We start from the raw sequence: 16,242 nt of genomic DNA, 5'->3' as shown, positions 1-16,242 counted from the left end.
GTAATTAATTTCGTGTTCTGCTTGGCTAGAATGTTGAGGGCCAGTGCAGAGTCATTAGTAAGAAGTTCAAGCACTGCTTGGAGTCTGATGATGCGATTTATCATGTAGACTGGTGTTCTGTATCCGTATGAACCATCTTCCGCCCAGGTAGCTGGTCCATAATATTGTATAATACATTCTGGTGGCCATTCTTGATCAGACCAATCTCCAATCGAAACTTGAGAATTTCGTCGTCGTTTGTGTGGTTTCATGGGACTGTATACAGGAACACCTAGAGTTTCACCTGCTGTGACTGGCAACAGGAAAAAACTAGGGCGTATTGTTGCTAGGAAGCAGGTGCCATACCATTTGGGAGGTAATAGTTCATAAGCCCATCGTCCGCATACAAAGTAATATCCATCAGGGGCTATAAATTGAGTTGAGGACTGTCCAGCTGTCTTCCAGGTGGCATTCAACCTGGATTCAGTCCAAAATGTAGCAGGTATAGTCTGATTCTCTGTTTGCCACCATGTATGATTATTCGGTGTAACGGTGAGGACTCCTGTGCACGGTGAGTTTCCAATTGGCACAGTATATAGTTTAGAGAATTGTCAGGATAAACATTGTCTTCCAATCACATCGGTCTGAAGAGCCCATTCATAAGGAGTGTTCTTTCGGTTATATGTTGTAGTAATGTTCATGGCATTTAGGTCAAACTGGAAGATCTCTTTAGCTTCCCAAGGCCATTGTTCTCCAATGTTTGTGCCACCACAGACAAAGCAATTTTGCACTTCCAAGGACAAGGCTATGTTCTCGGCCAGATTTACAAACATGTTCTTTGCTTGATGAGAAATAGCATGTTTCTTGAGTTCCTCGTCGAGTTGAGAGATTTCGTCAAAGAATGATTGATATCCCACGACTGTGGTTAGATGGATAATAGGGCATGGCTTATCCCGTCGTTGGGTGATAGTAATATATCAATCACACAAAAAAACCCACACACACCAACTGGTGTACTCCAGTACACACCAATGTAAACAACCAAAACCAAACAGTGTACTAGTCTAGAAATTAATATAGCACCTAGAACGCCAAAACAAATTTTGTATTTTTTTCTATTTTGTAAGACCCTCTATTCACGGGCAGACATTTGTGTGTACAACTCGTTTCTCATAGGGGTCACTATTGCTTTAATCATTAATCAACTCAGTTTTTTTTTGTTTTTCAAAGTTTTTCAAAAAAATTTTTAGGCAATTGCCAACCAAGATAAAAAACGGGTACTTATCCGCACTGAAAATGTCCCAGGTAACCCAGGCAATTGCCAACCAAGATAAAAAACGGGTACTTATCCGCACTGAAAAGGTCCCAGGTTACCTGGGACCAGAATTCATGAACTGTTGGGAAGCCATACTCAACAAATGCTCGCTGGACCTCATGATCCTTATAATCAAGACAGCAAAGAAGAGAGAAGAAAAATTGAAATGTGAATTGGATACACAATTGGATTTTTTGAAAAAACATGACATCTGTTTTGATATTATTCATGAGGACTTTAAGAAAAATGTTGATGTATTTACTAAAGATTTGAAAACTACTAAGTTTGAGAAATTCAAACGAGACGAAACTGATTATAGAAATAACCATATTTATTCGTGGCAATATTCCAACCAAGCAATATACAAAAAGAATGATTATACTAGAAATGGGAAAGAAAAAACAAATGTTAGAGAAGATAGGAATGATAAAAGGTTACCAGCTAGTCCGAATGTAGATAGGAATGCTAAAAGAGTACGTAGTAACAATGAACCAGACATTGATCCGTCAGCTCCGCTCTTCACAACTGGTGATAAAGATAGACCATATACACGACTCAATGAGATAGGTAAATTCTGGAGGCGTGATTCAGATAGAGAAGAAATTATTTCCAAACCATCAACTTCTTTTTTCAGGGGAAGAGGAGAATGGAGAGGGAGAGGGAGAGGAAGGAGACCGAGTTACAACAACCATTACCAAGTACAACAGGATCGGAGAAATTGGAATCAAGATTAAGAACAACTACAGATAAAGTTGTATTGAGTAAAGATAGGATTGTCAACCATTCATCAAGAATCCTTAGTATAGATGAGGTTAATATATTAAATAAAGGTTTCTCTTTTATTCCTACTCCCTCATACAATTCATTCCGTACTAGGATCGAATTATACAAATTTATAAGGAAATTAAAAATTGCTGATTTCTTTGCCAATAAACAACAATCCATCATAGACATCTCAATTGTGAATAAATCCAGCACATGGATCCCGCCAGGTGTGGTCAACCCGGTCATACAGACATATGAAACATTGATTTTACAAGAGATAGGCAAACTTGAAGATGGAGGAATGAAAAAATTTTATAACATCACAAAGAAAGAAAGAGAAGCTATACAAGAATTGAGTAAAGATGAGAAAATTGTTATCAAACCTGCGGATAAGGGAGGGGCAATAGTGGTTATGGATACAGACAAATATATAGGTGAAATCGAACGGCAACTTTCAGATAACACATGTTATCTTAAATTAGACAAAAATCCTACCGCTAGTATTAAAAATGAAATTGATTCTATACTTTCCCTGGCGCAAGATAGAGGTTTCCTAACCAACAAAGAATTAAGATTCCTAACAGTTGACAATCCCATTATGCCTACTCTGTATGTATTACCGAAAATACATAAATCACTTTCAGACCCACCAGGCAGGCCAATAGTTTCTGCAATTGGCTCGTTACTAGAACCCCTCTCCACCTTCATAGACAAATTTCTCAAAGTAAAGGTGATAGAGACACCTTCTTATATACGTGACTCATCACATTTTATCAATATTTTAGAAACATTCACATCATTAACAGGTGAAATATTTATGGTGACACTTGATATAGAGGCCTTATACACTAACATCCCGCAGCTAGTGGCTTTAGATATCGTCATCAAGGAATTAGAAATACGCACGATACACAAAAGAGTACCTGATGATTTTTTGATACAAATAGCGGAGATAGCTCTCACAAAAATTTTTTTCAATTTCAAGAACACAATTTTTCAACAAATTAAAGGGGTGGCCATGGGTTCTACAATGGTGCCCTCCATAGCCAATCTGTATGTTGCTAAATTTGAACACGACTTTTTAATTGTGCATGAATTTAAGGAAAATATCATTCTATGGAAGAGGTATATAGATGACGTTTTTTTTAATGTGGAAAGGTGATTTGGACTCACTGAGAACATTTTTTACTTGGCTCAATTCATTAGATCAGAACCTGAGATTTACAATGAATTACAGCAACAGATCGATTCCATATTTGGATATCCAAGTCAGTTTTATCAATGGGTTGTTCTCTACAGATTTGTATAGAAAACCCACGGACACGAACAAAATATTGCATTATAAGAGTTACCATAACAAGTCATTACTCAGGAACCTACCGTATTCACAATTTTTGCGTTTAAGGAGATTATGTGCAGACGATTCCATCTTCCGTCAAAGAACTATAGAGATGAAAGCAAGATTTTTAGATAAAGAATATCCTATTAAATATATTGAAGACGGTTACATTAAAGCTACAAAACAAAAAAGAAAAGATTTATTGACTAAAAAGAAGAGAGCACCATTAGACCGCATGGTGTGTCCACTCACCTACACACATTTTTCACACAGTATCATCTCTATTTTGAAGAAATTTTGGCCCATTGTTCAGGTACTAGCCGCTTTTAAAGATAAAGGGTTATTAATAGCCAATAAACGAGATAGAAACTTAAAAGATATGTTGGCTCCTTCAGCCCTACCACTTGCTCCAATTCAAGACAAAAGACCATTGGGCCATCGCCCATGCGGCTCGTGTTCAGTCTGCATAGTGAATCTAAAAACAGACCATTTATTGATACCCAAACAACAGAGAACCATCAAGCTCACTTCCTTCACTAATTGTAAAAGTAAAGGAGTAGTATACATAGTCATTTGTCCGTGTAACAAATTTTATATAGGGAAGACTATTAGAGAACTGAATAAAAGGATTATAGAGCATAAAAGTGCTATTACACGTAATGTTCTGTCCAAACCCTTAGTGGCACATTCTATTGAATATAAACATAAATTCACGGATTATAAATTTTGTGTTCTTCAAAAACCAGTTTTAAATTGGAGAGGAGGTAATTTAGACCGTTTACTGCTGCGACAGGAACAAAAATTTATATATGAACTTGATACTCTTTCTCCAAATGGTCTGAATGCTGAAATAGATTATTCTGTGTATTTATGAAATATTCTTATGTCAGTCTTACTACATAGTAATATCCTTTTATGACAGATATCTTTTTTTACCTCACGGTTTTAATTATTTATTTAATATTGTAACATGTTTTATTCTTTAATAGTGGTTATTATTTATTTGAATATGTTCTATATAGTTATTTGATTGTCTGACAATTTTGATTGGTTTTAGTTTGTCTTTCAATAGATATAATCTTTATACCAGTGATACATAGGAATCCTATGAATTTAATGTTGATCATCATTTTTATTAGATTATAGATTATACTACTTGGTGATTGCAGAAATATGATGGCATCGCTTACCTAACTGTTTCGGTTTTTTAAAAAAAAATTCTTTTGGGAAACAATTTATTCAAGGATTTTTTCAAAAATATTTTTGAATAGAGAATTTTTGAAAAAAAATTTTTTTGTAAAAGTTTTTCAATTATTATCATGTGTGATATATGACTCATGCACACATTCAATATATCTCAATTTGACATTAACTTTTTATGCATTAAATGTTTTTATGGTCGCTGTATTTATGCTCCACAATTGGATACACGTCTAAGTTGATTAAGGCAACACTTTGCCTTGATATCTTCAGGTTCGATATAAACATTATTGTACCACCTTTGGCTTAGAGACACACAGTTTCAGTTGATTCTTTTAGTAGCACCAACATACACACTTATAAAATATTTTTCTCGATTATTCCCCCTTTTTTATAACACACAATAATTTATTTCATATATATCTATCCTTATTTACAGCGTTTGTTGTTTGTAGACACGCCCCCTCACATGATTGACAGCTCACTTTTTTCGGTTGTTTATTTCATTCATATTTTTTCACAAAATATAGTAATCGTAATTCACTATGTATATCCTTTCTTATATACACATTAAAGAACAATTTTTGTTTGTGCATAACTTAAATAACAGAGTCGTCAATGATTGACAGCTGGATTTTGGCGCCAAATTTGACTATAAACATTCCCCACATAGCAGTTTCTCCATGTTTGACTTTACAAGTGGAGAGCGATTTTTGCGAACGCTTCAAGGTAAATTGATATCTTTGATAGTTTCCTTGCTCTATTCCTCCCTGTTTAGTATGTGTAATAGCAAACTTGAGTTTTTAGCCTTTATAAACACTCTCCTGTGAGCCTTTAAGATCCGTGCTTTTCGAGCGCTGATCGCCGTTTCAGCAGCCTTCCCGCTGTGAGTATTTAGTTCAACATGATATGGATCTCTTCTTAGCGCTAGCAATATTGAGTTATTGTATGAAAAATACATCTTATTCTTCCAAATTGTATGAAGGAATAGTTATAATATATTTTTTATTAGATAAGTCACCTTTGTGCATACAATTTTTTATCTGAGAGTGTTTTTAGCAGAACGTTTTTTGATACACAAATGTAAAGATACATATTATATATTTTTCATGATAGAAGTTCATTTTGATATCGACAGCTTGTAGCAATTATTGCATTAGACACAATTTTACCATCACGTTTTTTGAAGGCAACGTAGTGAATTAGTTACAATATATATCCAACTAGTTAAGCCTTCAGTGTGTTGCTTGTATATTGTAAAATACATTTCTAACTCTGCGTTGTTTTGAAGACGATGCAGTGAATTAATTACAACATGTATCCAACCAGATAAGCCTTCAATGAGTGAGTTTTTTTCATTTTGCAAAATACAAAGGAATACTTTGCATACACAATAGAGCATTTACTAGTAATTGTATAGGTTTGTATCAGTCATCCTATAGATGTATTCTTCTATGGCGTGTACATTTAATTATTACAGGCAATACCGATTGCAGGCTTATTAATTTGACACGTAATTTTTAGTATATATTTTTCATAAATCTCTTTTGATTTACTTTGGTTAGCGATTTAAGTTGATATGTTCTTAATCAACTCTCAAATTTCAAAGACGTTGGCACGATTTTTGAAGTGTGGTTTTCATTTGGTGTGTATTAGTATTGCTTGCCAGAATCACATTGCTTTGGTTTTGTGGAGTCACTTAAGCTAAGGGATATAATGGTTCCATTTTTTGATCGGATCAGTCTCAGCATTAGAGCACACATGCTATATAAGTTTCCATGTCATATTTAATTAGCATTTTTATAGATTTTGGTTAAATTATCTTATGCAAGATTTTTCATAGGAAGATCTAGTGCACATGGCCCACCTCGTGTTATTCATTCACTTGTGATAAGTTTTTCATCCTAAGATCACAATAAATGTTAGTATTGATACTCACACAAAGAATCACTTTCATATTTATTTTTATTTATTTTTACTATTCACTAATTTTACGTTTCACAAATACATATATTATATATTCCCATACAGTATACAGATACTAAGAACACACACACAATCACTTTTATATTTATGTTTTTATCTTTTTCATTAATCAATATTTTTATGTTTTATATTAAATATTTTTACATATAGATATCAGAAACATATGTACATTACAATTTTTATTACAGCACCTATTATGCATATAAGAATCAATTAACAATTCGTTAATAAATATAATAGTAAATGAGTAATCAAATAAGTCAATAGAGATATATTGATAAGTGCAGTCATTGTTCACATTTGTTAAATTTATGTTCAATCACAGTGTACAATATTTCATGTTTTGTTGCCATCATTTTTCTGCATCTTTACAGACGGAACAGCATAAGAGATCATACAATTCTCTATGGGGCAGATTTTTTAAAAATACGCGAGCGCGTACTTTTGTTTGCGCTCCAGGCGCAAACAAAAGTACGCTGGATTTTAGTAGATACGCGCGGAGCCGCACGTATCTGCTAAAAACCTGGATCGGCGCGCGCAAGGCTATCGATTTTGTATAGTCGGCGCGCGCCGAGCCGCGCAGCCTACCCCCGTTCCCTCCAAGGCCGCTCCGAAATCAGAGCGGCCTTGGAGGGAATCCTCTAACGCCCTCCCCTCACCTTCCCCTCCCTTCCTCTACCTAACCCACCCGCCCGGCCCTGTCTACACCCCTCCCTTACCTTTCTCCGGGGATTTACGCCTCCCTCTGGGAGGCGTAAATCCCCGCGCGCCAGCGGGCCTCCTGCGCGCCGGGCCGCGACCTGGGGGCGGGTACGGAGGGCGCGGCCACGCCCCCGGACCGCCACGGGCCGTAGCCACGCCCCCGTACCCGCCCCCAAAACGCTGCCGACATGCCCCGAAAACGCCGCGACGACCGGGACCGCCCCCGACACGCCCCCCTCGGAGAACCCCGGGACTTACGCGAGTCCCGGGGCTCTGCGCGCGCCGGTAGGCCTATGTAAAATAGGCGCACCGGCGCGCAGGGCCCTGCTTGCGTAAATCCGGGCGGATTTACGCGAGCAGGGCTCTTAAAATCCGCCCCTTAAAGTTTTTATTTATGTTTTAGCCCCTGAGGCAGCCGTTTTGAAACGGCGAAACTCGGCCAGAGTCGGGCTACCCTTGTGTCTCCACTTCAATAAAGGATTTATTTTAGACTACAGGCATCTATTCTCTTTTTTCATCCTGGTATATGGTCCTTTCCATCGAGGTTTGAGAAAATCAGATTCATCCCATTCTTTGACCCATACAGAGTCTTCAACATGAAATTGATGAGTTGGTGTAATCAGAACTAGTGGCTCTGTCTCACATGTGTACTTGCGGATTGCTTCTACTGTATCATACAATCGTTTCAGCTGTTTACTGAGTGCCATTTCTCCCTGGACTTGTAACGACTCAGGGAATGATGGAAGTGGTGGTGGTCTTGCGTACATCATCTCGTAGGGTGTTAGTCCAGATTTTCGTGGAATGCATCGAATATGTAACAGTGCTAATGGTAAGATGTCTGGCCATTTGGTTTTAGTTTCTTGACATAATTTGGCTAATTGACTTTTCAAAGTTCTGTTAGCTCGTTCAACTGTTCCACTACTTTGTGGTCTCCACGTGCAATGCAGGTGCCTCTTAAGGCCCAGAATTTTGCTTAGATGCTGAGTGACTTCACTAGCGAAAGCTGGTCCATTGTCTGAATTAATCTGTCTTGGTAATCCATATCGTGGCAAGATATAGTTTAGAAGTAAGGTGACCACTTCTCTGGCTGTTTCTGTCCGTGTGGGTATAGCTTCAATCCATCCAGTGTAAGTGCAGACTGCTACCAACATAGCTTTGTAACCTTTTGAAGGAGTCATGTGAGTGAAATCAATCTGACAAACTTGAAATGGTATGGTTCCTCGAAGAACATGCCCAGGGGCAGGGCCAGGTCCATTTCGAGGATTGTTCCTTGCACATGTGATACACTGATTAATTGCATGCTTAGTCAATTGTGTGATTCGGTTAATGTAATATGTTTTTCCCAGTAGTCTTGCCAATGAATCACGTCCAAGGTGTGTATTATTATGTGCTTCTTTAACTATTGTCCAAGCAATAGTTTCAGGTATCCAGATTCGCCCATCTTGTATAATCCACCATCAGTTTTGTTGATGAAAATTTTCACACTGTGCCCATTCATTTTCTTCTGTTGTATAGATGGGTACTTCACTTGGAAACTGTAAGAGAGGGCATGTTGTTGTTTTGGCTTGAAATGGTTCTTGGGCTGCCGCTTTTGCAGCGTGGTCTGCTCTTTGATTTCCTCGAGCAATGGGATCTGATTTCCTGGTATGTGCTTTACAATGCATTACAGCCACTTTGCGAGGTAACCAGACTGCATTTAATAGTTCATGTACTTCTGATGCATTGGTCAATTGTTTTCCTTCTGCAGTTAGAAATCCTCGTTCCTTGTATAAGGCTCCATGTACTTGAATGGTAAGGAAAGCATATTTAGAGTCTGTATAGATGTTAACAACTTGTCCTTCTGCTAGTTGCAGGGCTCGAGTGAGGGCAATTAGTTCAGCTTTTTGCGCAGATGTTCCTGGAGGCAAAGGTTCGAATTCAATGATTTCATCTTCTGAGACTACAGCATATCCGGCAACTCATACTCCATTTATAACCTGGCTACTTCCATCAGTAAATAAGGTCCACGCGCCTTGCCAAGGTTGATCTCTCAGATCAGGTCGACTAGAATGTACTGTAGCCATGACGTCTTCGCAGTTGTGGGTGATGGGGTCAGGTGCTGGCATTAGAGTAGCTGGGTTTAAGTTTTTACTGTCTTGTATTTGGATTTCAGGAGTTTCACATAACAAAGCTTGATATTTGACAAGACGTGAATTTGTCATCCATTTTGGTCCATGCGTTTCAAGTAGTCCTTGAATGGTATGTGGGGTTGTTACTTGCAGAGTTTGTCCAAACGTTAGCTTAACAGCTTCGGGTATCAGTAAACATGCAGCAGCAATGCTTCGAAGGCAACCAGGCCATCCTTTAGCAACATTGTCCATTCCTTTTGACAAATATGCAACAGGTCGTTCCCATGAACCTAAAGTCTGGGTCAATACCCCTATGGCCATCCCTTTTTTCTCATCTATGAACAAATGAAAGGGTTTCATTACATCAGGTAATCCTAGTGCAGGGAGTGAGATCAAGGCTTCTTTCAGTTGATGCAGATTTGCTAGTTCATGTCCCTCCCACTGGAAGGGATGAGATTCAGATTCTTTTCCTCGTAGTTTATCATATAATGGTTGGGCTAAAATTGCATAGTTAGCAATCCAAAGTCTACAGTATCCTGCGGCTCCTAGGAATGCATGAAGTTCTTTCTTGCAGGTTGATTTCTTATAGAGCTTGTACGGGAGATTCCAAGGCAACGAGTGCCCTCACGTATTCGAAAGCCCAAATACTCTACTTCCAATTCACAGATTTGCGCTTTCTTTTTGCTTGCACGGTACCCTTTTGAGTACAAAGTCTCTAATAAGTGGTGGGTTGCTACTGCACATTCACGATAAGTTTCTCTGAACAACAAAAGATCATCCACATACTGTACAACTGGCCCATGCATCTCTTGGTATATCTTTAAGTCCTTGGCCAGCTGTTCTCCGAACAAAGTAGGTGAATGCTTGAATCCTTGAGGTAAACGAGTCCATGTATACTGCTGTTTTATTCCAGTATGGGCATTCTCCCACGTGAAGGCAAAAATTTTCTGGCACTCCTCCGCTACCGGAACAGAGAAGAAGGCGTCTTTGAGATCAATGACACTGTACCATTTGGATTTCGGAGAAACTTGAGCCAGGATTGAATACGGATTAGGTACAAGGGCTACCAAGTCCACTACTTGATTGTTCACTTTTCTTAAATCTTGTACTGGTCGGTAATCATTAGTACCAGGTTTCTTGACTGGTAATAAAGGAGTGTTCCAAGCAGATCGAATTTGCCGCAGGATGCCCAAGTCGAATAATCTTTGTAGATGTATTTGTATTCCTTGCCTGGCCATGTAGGGGATGGGGTATTGAGTTTGATTGATGACCTGTGCATTTTCTTTCATTTCGATCCATATAGGAACCGCTTCGGTAGCTAGTCCTCCTGGGTTATTTTCAGACCATACCTGAGGTACGCTGTCCATTAGTTGCCTTCGTTTTTCATTGAGAGGAGTTTGTGCTTCATATCGATGTTCAATGGGTTTTTCAATAACAGGAAGGTGTAGTCTCCATTCTTCTTGAAGAGGGCAGATTAAAGAAACTGGATTATCAGCAAAGAAAGCTTTAATTTCACCACTTGATTCGAATTGCAAGTTTGCTCTCAGTTTGCAAAGAAGATCTCTACCAATTAATGGCACTGGACATCCTGGAACATAAAGGAATTGATGAGATACTAATTGTCCTCCTACTCAAACCTGTCTATTCTGAAGGATAGGGGCTGCCAATGGTTTTCCAGAGGCTCCTACAATGGAAATACTCTTTGATGTAGGCGTAGTTATTGCAGTAGTCATGACAGATTGCTGCGCTCCAGAGTCCAATAGTCCTTTAAATGTTTTCGTTCCAACCTTTATTTCTACTAAAGGATCAAGGGGAAGATTTTCCTTGTCTAGTCATGAGTTCCATCCTATATCATCACTGTCATCCTCAGACACTTCACCCATTGCCATTTGCCACTCAGTTTCTTGTGATTTTGATGGGTTAACCCCTTCCCCTTTCTGTTGAGGGATCTCTGGACAATCAGACTTCCAATGTCCTTCTTGTTTACAATATGCACATTGATTTGCTCCTAGAGGCACTCTTCCTCCTCTGAATGGTCCCCCTCTGGACGACCTTCCTCTATACGGTGCCCTAAATGGCGATCTGCCTCTCCCTCTATATCCAGGATATCCTTGATAATACCTGGCTTGGTTCCCAAAATTAGTCTCTTCCATGGCTGCGGCTAACAGGCTAACACTTTCTCTCATCCTTCGACCACTTTCTTTTTTATCCTTCTTCTCCTCTTCCATTTCTCTATTTCCATAAACTTTATCGGCCAAAACTTTCAATTGGCTGATGGTCATTCCTTCAAATCCCTCTGTCTTCTGGAGTTTCCGGCGTATGTCAGGACATGACTGTCCTACAAAGCTCATGACTATGATAGGATGATTTTTCGAATCTTCGGGATCAAACGGACTGTATTTGCGATATGCATCCATCAAACGCTCAAGGAAATCTCCGGGAGTTTCATCTTTTTTCTGCACCACATCCTGTATCTTGCTCATGTTAATGACTTTTCTTTTTCCCTTTCTTAACGCTTCTAGGAAGGCTCTTTGATAAGCCGCGATGTGCTCTCGTCCCACTGGTGTCTGATAGTCCCAGTGGGGGTCTGTGAGCGGAGTGAAATCCCTTACTGCTCCCTCAGGGTCGCCGTCTGACCCGGCTCCCTCTCTGGCTGCTTCTTCCATGTTCAGTTGTATTTGTCGTCGTTGTTCAGTAGTGAAGAGGAAGGAGGCTAAATGACGAATGTCAGCCCAATTAGGATTATGAGCTGTAAAAATTCCAGATAAAAAATCAATAATTTGTTCTGGCTTTTCGGCATATGAGGGGCCAAGCCGTTTCCAATTGAAAAGATCATTTGATGTAAAAGGTACATATGTGAATAACCTTATGGTTTGCATAGTTTGGAAGTCATTCTCTTCCGTAGGTGACACCGGCACTATTGTTGCAGTTTCTCTAATTGGTAGATGTAAACTTGCGGCTTGCGTCTTACTGCGAGTGCCGTCTGAAACGGAAGGTTCCACATCTCTTTCAATTTTCGTCGCTTTTATCTCCTCTTTTATTTCATACGATGTGCTGGGTACGGGATCGGTTTGTTCATAAGCTGGGGTTGGTGGCAGTGGCGGGTAGATTGGAACGTATGGCGGTGGCGTGGGATTTTCCGGTTCATCTGCTAATATGGGCTCCGCTGCGGGCGGCAGCGGTTTAACTTTTTTTTCTTGATTTGCATTATTCCCTTGTACTACAAATATGGCCGCCGCCGATGACGTGTCTTCTTCCGTATTCAAGATGGCCGGCTTCTCCTTTCTCTTCCGGTTTGGGGACTTCCGGCTGTTCGTTTTCTGTATATGCACCACCATTACGAGAGCGGCTCCCTCCACTAACTTTCTTGCCCATGACGGTGGATTCAAGATGACTGCAATCCAGGCATCGATATACGGTCTATCCTCGGGACATCCGGGATTACCTTCCCTTATTTCTATATTTCGGACTTTCGTGGCCGTTTGGAAATCAAAAGTTCCTGTCGGGGGCCAATTAACACATAGACTCGGCCATTTATACACACATCGCTGAACCATTCCTGGTTTCGTGCATGCATGCTTATCGAACACTTCGCTAAAGTGCTCCGTCATGGCTTTCAGTGGAGTAGAACCTCCCCCTCCCATCTTAGAATAGAAGCACAGACAAAGGAGGGAAGGGATAGCGGATAGGTAAGGGGTCCGTATCCGCCAGACACAAAAGGATCACACTTGCCCCGACTAGAACGCGGTCGCCCGGCCTAGAACTGCGAGGCCATTTATTCTCTTTCACACAACAAGAAACCTGTTCCCGAATTTTCCCAAGTCGCGTGGTCTTCGGATCGGGATTCCTACTAGCCACTGCGCGGGGCTTGATCAAGGCCCCCTCGATCCTTCGTGATAACGGATCGGCTTGTAATTTAGCTTTATCTTATCTCTAATTCTTATTTCTTATTCTTATTTCTTATTCCTTATTCCCAAAATACTTGCCTGAAAAGTTCTTCCGATCGTCAAGAAAGCCTTCTTCCCGAATCACTAGCCCAGAGGTCTCGGGAGATCTCCTACGGAATGGTCCCCGCAGAAACCTGATCGCTGAACTCAGCGGTGGCCACTCACCAGGTAAGTCTGGGGAATCGCTCCGCCGCCAAACTACGGGACCAACTGGGGGGCTAAAATAGCGTCCCCGGTACCTCCTGGCTGGCTCGCCAAATGTAACCGTCTTAAAAAGTCAGAAAGGAGGCCCAGACAACTGATCCGTAAAGATAGACTTTTATTGCCAGCAAGATGCAGCTAAGACAATGGCTTAGTACAACTGCATGCCACTCCCCGTGGGGAGTAAACTTTTATACATTCTTTCAAGTAGGTGTAGCTTATAATCAAGTCATTGTTTTCGTCATTTAATTGACGTGATATGTTTGACATTTTATAGCATCTATCGGATTAATACAATACAAATTATTATTATAAAATGGTGGTGCGTTCTACTGAATGTCAGTACGTAACTACGTCACTACGTAATGCAAGCCATTGCGTTCCAAATGTTAGTACATTCAATATGGCTGTGCGTTTCAATGCTGGTGCTGTTAATCAGAGGATTTCAGTTGTCTCATTCAACGATCGTCCATAAAATTGAACTCCTTCACCGGGATCAAGCCAGGAGAAGGGTCCAAAGCCATACCAGGATCAAGCCAGGAGGAGGGTCCGAAGCCGTACCAGGATCACGTCAGGAGAAGGGTCCAAAGCCGTACCAGGATCAAGCCAGGAGAAGGGTCCGAAGCCGTAGCAGGATCAAGCCAGGAGGAGGGTCCGAAGCCGTACCAGGATCAAGCCAGGAGGAGGGTCCGAAGCCATACCAGGATCAAGCCAGAAGGGTCCGAAGCCGTACCAGGATCAAGCCAGGAGAAGGGTCCGAAGTCGTGGTGTACCGCAAGGATCGGTGTTGGGACCGTTCCTGTTCAATATCTTTGTGAGTGACATTGCGGACGGGATAGAAGGCAAGGTTTGTCTTTTCGCAGATGACACTAAGATCTGCAACAGAGTGGACACGCCGGAAGGAGTGGAGAGAATGAGACGGGATCTAAGGAAACTGGAAGAGTGGTCGAAGATATGGCAGCTGAGATTCAATGCCAAGAAGTGCAAAGTCATGCATATGGGGAGTGGAAATCCGAATGAACTGTATTCGATGGGGGGGGGAAAGGCTGATGTGCACGGAGCAGGAGAGGGACCTTGGGGTGATAGTGTCTAATGATATGAAGTCTGCGAAACAATGCGACAAGGCTATAGCAAAAGCCAGAAGAATGCTGGGCTGCATAGAGAGAGGAATATCGAGTAAGAAAAGGGAAGTGATTATTCCCTTGTACAGGTCCTTGGTGAGGCCTCACCTGGAGTACTGGGTTCAGTTCTGGAGACCGTATCTACAGAAAGACAAAGACAAGATGGAAGCGGTACAGAGAAGGGCGACCAGGAAGGTGGAGGATCTTTATCGGATGACGTACGAGGAGAGATTGAAGAATCTAAATATGTACACCCTGGAGGAAAGGAGGAGCAGAGGCGATATGATACAGACTTTCAGATACTTGAAAGGTTTTAATGATCCAAAGACAACAACAAACCTTTTCCGTAGGAAAAAAATCAGCAGAACCAGGGGTCACGATTTGAAGCTCCAGGGAGGAAGATTCAGAACCAATGTCAGGAAGTATTTCTTCACGGAGAGGGTGGTGGATGCCTGGAATGCCCTTTCGGAGGATGTGGTGAAGACCAGAACTGTGAAGGACTTCAAAGGGGCGTGGGATAAACACTGTGGATCCATAAAGTCAAGAGGCCGCCAATGAAGAGTGGATGACTCGCCAGAATGATGGCTACTGCCTGGAGACAATACCCTTATTCAATAAACGTACACATGCTTACTGTGACTCCAACATCGTTCTAGCTTCAACAGCAAGAGGAAATGTGGAATAAAGGATTTGCACTCACAAAGAGGGGAGTAGCTGGCTTGTTACGGCGGTTACTACCCCAAACCAAATAAGCCTGATACTTCAATTTCTATGCATATACAGCATAGTTCTCTGCTTCAACGGCAGGGGAGAAGAAAAACTGATACTACACACATCCAGCAGAGCTCTCTGCTTCAACGGCAGGGGAGAAGAAAAAAGGGTTCACACTCACAAAGTGGGGAGTAGCTGGCTTGTTACGGCGGTTACTACCCCAAACCAAATGTGCCTGATACTTCACTTTCGATGCATATCCAGCATGGCTCTCTGCTTCAACAGCATGGGAGAAGAATAAACTGATACTTCAAGCATATCCAGCATAGCTCCCTGCTTCAACGGCAGGGGAGAAGAAAAACAACCAATAAGGTTGTTTTTTACCCAGACTATAACATAGTCTGGGTAAAACAAATAAGCATGGGTGTAGCTTGCTTATTGCGGCGGTTACTACCCCTACTACCCCTAACTAATCAAGCTAGATATTTCCCTTGGATGCAGCTCCATCACTGCTTTCTACATTAATGGTGGGGGTGGAAGGGAAATAGAACCAAGAGCTAAGAGAAACAGATAAGTATGAGAGAAAAAAATGTGTGAAGCTTGCTGGGCAGACTGGATGGGCCGTTTGGTCTTCTTCTGCCGTCATTTCTATGTTTCTATGTTTCTATGTACCAGGATCAAGCCAGGAGAAGGGTCCGAAGCCGTACCAGGATCAAGCCAGGGGAAAACACGTACGCCGGTCCAGAAGTCAGAAGCCAAGAATCAATCCACATCACCGGGGTGGATTTCCTGAGTGGGCTCATCTTGGATCCCCGCCATGATTAGAACCAAGTGAGGAGAACTGGAAATGGATTTCGTGGCAGCCTAG

Source organism: Rhinatrema bivittatum, chromosome 19 (assembly GCF_901001135.1).
Source record: "Rhinatrema bivittatum chromosome 19, aRhiBiv1.1, whole genome shotgun sequence".
NCBI classification, from domain to species: domain Eukaryota; kingdom Metazoa; phylum Chordata; class Amphibia; order Gymnophiona; family Rhinatrematidae; genus Rhinatrema; species Rhinatrema bivittatum.
The sequence above is the reverse complement of the archived record's forward strand: the minus strand, read 5'-3'. Positions refer to the sequence as shown.